Raw genomic sequence first — 5,200 nt, 5'->3', positions numbered from 1 at the left:
CATCCCTTTAAAGCACAGGGTGAAACCAGACTGACTGATGTCACTGATATCAGGACTACATTAAAACACTGTGCAGTTCCATCAAACTTACACATTAACTATTTTAATATATTTTATCAGTAAAAGTGATTTTACTTGTTGCAATTCTTAAAGTGACTCAATTTACAGTTTTACTTTTTTCTTTTTCTAGAACATATTCCTCACAGAACTTGAAACAGTGCGCCTGGGTGGATTTCAAAAAGCCCATAAAAAGTACAGTCTTTTTTCTGTTTTAATATTATTTAGGCTACTAAACTAATTAAAGTATACATTTGTATGTTTGTGCTCAATAGTTTGGACATCCTTGGGAAAATGACTTTTTCTTTTTGAAGAGAGATAAGCAGCAAACAGACAAACTGCCCTAATCCTAAAAAGTTACTTTACTTAGATTGTGAAGCCCCCTGCAGCAAATTTGTGATAATGTGATTATAAAATTCACTTGGCTTTTTAGTTTATGATCTTTAGAGTAACTGTGGAATGTGCAATGTATGACTATGTGTATGTGTGTTTGTTTGTGTGCATGATAGTCACGTATTTGTTTTTTTGTTTGTTTGTTTGTGCCACCCAGTACCAAAATGTGTATCTTGCATGGACAAGTTCTGCCCTGATGTGCGCGCGCACACACATGTACTTATAACCTTATCAAATAAAACATATAATTGCTATGATGAAAAATCCATCCAAATGAACTGGTTTCTTGAGTAATTGCTACACATTAACACACACACCAAAGATTTTGGGGCCGCTTTGTCTTAATACAACTGTAATAAGCTAAGTAAGGATTTTTAAATTTAATTTAATGTATTTATTTGCCTAATGTTGTTACCTGCTTCAATGTCAGCATTTGACTTTTTTTATTCTCTTTTGTACTTCTATTACTACTACACCTACTACTATTACTACTTACAAAATAATATTTTTTGCTTTATTTACAGTGATATTTGGTCACTAGGATGCCTACTCTATGAGCTCTGTACTTCAAAAGCAGCGGTAAGTTACACAAAGGTGTACAACTTAGCAAAGATTTGTCCTCAAAACATGAATGAGATTAAAAATACAAACATAACAAACATAATTAGCTAGTATTCTTTAGTAAAATACGTAACAATAAACATTATCAGGTGCATTGTGGAGGAGAGGCATAATACATTAATATAGGGAGGGATCCATCACGGGCAGGCGTAGTCAGGGATGGCTTTAGCTACTGTATGTCCAATCAAACCGATCAATATTATGTATAATATTATGTAAAACCAATTGTTTAAAGAAAATATATACAGTACTAAGCTGAAATAGGTAAATGCTGTACTTGTATAGCACTTTTCTACACTTGACAGCACACTTTCACACTACTTGGCCATTCACCCATTCGCACTCTCAAATGCTCACACAATTACACACCAGTGTTAACACCGGGAGCAACTGGGGGTTCAGTGTCTTGCTCAAGGACACTTCGACATGTTGACTGGATAAGCCGGGAACTGAACCACTAATCCTCCAGTTAGGAAACGACCCGCTCTACCTCCTGAGCCACAGCCGCCCTGCACAGCTGTGCATGGTGTACACAAAGACTTCAGTTTAATGAAGCCACGTCTAATAAATCATACTGTATGATAGACGCAACCTCCTCAAATAACCTCTCTATCAGAGGAAACATCCAGTGTTGACCAGCTCAACAGCTGCAAGAACCTTCGAAGCAATCAAACCGGCTCCTCTCATCCCTTTAAAGCACAGGGTGAAACCAGACTGACTGATGTCACTGATATCAGGACATGGAAATACATGAGAGGAAAGATTCTTTCCATTTATCTTCTTCTCCCACAGTTATGTACTGCACTCCTAAACTGTGATGACAAAACTATTTATTGTAGAAGTACTGCACTTAGACATTCACTCAGTAGAGTGCCAGTATCACTGGACAGCTTTTGCACATGGAAGAAAGAAAATCTCTGGTCCTGTAACCAGCAGCATAATTTAGTCACAGCTACATCCAGCATGCAATTTGCATGTAACATTATATAAATGTTATATATATTTTTTAATAATACAGTAAAATTATATTGTAATCACTGCATTTATGGTAAAAATAATTGTGGTCCAACAGAGTGCACAGCCAGTGGAATCATCACCCACACCATCTACTGCTGCTTTCAAAGCTGAGCAAACTATTTTTTTTATTTTTTTTTTGCATAAAATACAAAAATAGACACAACATATATTACCATAGTAGTAAGTAAGGTACACAGTGTTTCTCCTACCCCCTAATACGGGGGGTGCCCCGTCCCCCCTTGAAGGTCAAGATAATTTAATTAAATTTTATTTTCTATATAGCGCCAAATCACAACAGAAGTCATTTAAGGTTACCTTGCCTATAGAACAGGTCTATACCTTGTTCTTTTATTGAACAAACTAAATTGCCTTATGTTATTTATCTCATTTACACGATGGCATGTCATTTCTGTCTCTACATGGTCATGCGTTTACAATTTTCCTCTGATCTCTGTATCTTGCATGGACAAGTTCTGCCCTGATGTGCGCGCGCACACACATGTACTTATAACCTTATCAAATAAAACATATAATTGCTATGATGAAAAATCCATCCAAATGAACTGGTTTCTTGAGTAATTGCTACACATTAACACACACACCAAAGATTTTGGGGCCGCTTTGTCTTAATACAACTGTAATAAGCTAAGTAAGGATTTTTAAATTTAATTTAATGTATTTATTTGCCTAATGTTGTTACCTGCTTCAATGTCAGCATTTGACTTTTTTTATTCTCTTTTGTACTTCTATTACTACTACACCTACTACTATTACTACTTACAAAATAATATTTTTTGCTTTATTTACGAACAACAAAAACCCTATGTGATGTGGTCTTCTGTATAAAATTTCAAGTTAAATGTTAAATAAAGTTAATTAAATTACTTGAGAATATAAAAACTATGGATGCCTGCTATTAGAACTACTAAACAATGTCACGGTCAATACCAAGTACAGCTTCACTGCGCTGTTAGTATGGCTCTACTCTTAGGTTGTGTCCAAAATCACTTCCTATTCACTCATTGTACACTCAACAGTAAATTGAGATTTTAGATACTTACTAATCATTGTCATTTTGTGTAAATGGTCTTATACTTGTATAGCGCTTTTCAGCACACTCAAAGTGCTTTCACACTACTTGGCCATTCACCCATTCGCACTCTCAAATGCTCACACAATTACACACCATCACCGGGAGCAACTGTGGATTCAGTGTCTTGCTCAAGGACACGTCAACATGTGGACTGGACAAGCTGAAAACTGCATAAGGACTATGAATGAAGTGGCACAGAGATTATGCTGTAGGAAAATGAGACCCATAGAGTTTTCCTGACTTGTAATAATAATCAGGATAATCACCTTTATTGGCCAAGTATGTTACACACAAGGAATTTGTTTCCGGTACAGAACCGTTTGTTGTGTTTTCAGAAGTTACTGTATATTAGGAGCAGAGCATCACCAGGTGCCACTCGTTACATCATATGAGGACAAATTTTTAGGATAGTAAGTAGAAAGATTTCAATTTATGTATTCATTCTTGTTGAATATATTATACAAAAGACAACCAGCACAATTAAAGAAAATGTTGTGAAAGCCTCGACCGTTCAGAGCAGAGAAGAACATACAGCAGATGGTGTTTGATGTTCAACAAATGTTCACCACTTGTCAGTTCCCCTGTCACCCCACAGTCAGTCAGCGTCTCCCCGGCCAGGTCTGAGCTCACTCAAGGCTGCCGCACCATCCTTAATTCTTCTTCTGCTCTAACCCAGCTTTTTATCTGCTCGTACTTACACAGCCCTCCATGGCCTGAGCCATGAAGACGCGGTCCCATGCCAGCTACCCTCACACACCTTCTTTCGAGCATTGTCTAGAAATGTCCAGTACAAGAACTTCTAGGTTGCATTGACCTAGCGCACATTTCCTTTTTCTAAATCTGAACAGAGCACACGAACAGTTCACATAAGGCTACAGCTACAGTATATCCATTCCCTATCTGAGGAGGAAGTCACTCAGGATGTTGACCCATAGGTTAAACAAGGGGGACACAGCCCAAGATATTCTTGCCTGCGCCAGAAACAGATCAAGCTTCCGTACACACTTAGCTCAGCCTTACATCCTTACACAACTAACACAAATAATAACTAAATATGAACTACATACTGTTCTATTGCAGATTACCTCTGGAACCTTGTTTATTGTTAACCACTACACATGCAACCAATCTGTCTCCAGTGCAGGGGCTCTCTGTGTGTTTTAGACAACAAGCAATACACAACAAACAGTGGTGTTGTGCAATCAAGGGTAAGGGGGAGCGGCAGTGTCCACAAGCATCATTTACATATATACATACTGTAGTCTTAAGTATCAGACTGGTGTATGTAGCACAAATATTGAGATTGTCTACCCACAGTGTTTTTCTCAACCCATACAGTACTTTCATAGAAAAGCCACTTTCTAACCAATCCTTGTCAATTAATTATTGATTTATCAGTTTTATTCGACCCGGCCCCGGATAAGCGGAAGAAAATGGATGGATGGATGGATGGAGTTTTATTCTAGTAATTTTCCTCGGCTCTACAGCTGCCTCAGTCAGACTGCTTTGAGTTTCACTTTCACCCTCTGTAGGCCCAAGGAAAAAAAAAAATCACTAAATCCATATGTTACATTAAAAGGGGATTTCTTCCTGATAAACATACTGTACATGTAAAGTACTTCTGTCCAGTACATATATGCTGTCTGTCCACCTGGTGAGGACTCTCTCTACTGCCGCTGTCCTGCTGACAGACAGCTGATCTGATGACAAAAACACAGAATGTGCTGCTCAGGTCTTGCTTGCAGTGCGGATTCTCTTAGGCTAAATTACCTGCCCAGCAGAAAACAAGCAACTTCAGCTTCATTCTGCAAACATTTGTCCATCATCAAGAATTTCCATCTGCCAAAGGCCACACCAATGTTTATCCTCCTCTTGTGGTGTCATCTATCCTGTTTGTCTTTGCTTCTATGGCAATGGGGATTCATGCTGTCTTCTTTTGTCTTGTGTTAAAATATAACTATTATATAGTAATATAACCTCAATTTCTTCAAATTATAGATCTTGAACTCACCCAGTTCT

This window comes from Monopterus albus, unplaced genomic scaffold (assembly GCF_001952655.1).
Source record: "Monopterus albus unplaced genomic scaffold, M_albus_1.0 scaffold327.1, whole genome shotgun sequence".
Classification (NCBI taxonomy): Eukaryota; Metazoa; Chordata; class Actinopteri; order Synbranchiformes; family Synbranchidae; genus Monopterus; species Monopterus albus.
Note: the sequence above shows the minus strand (reverse complement) of the source record.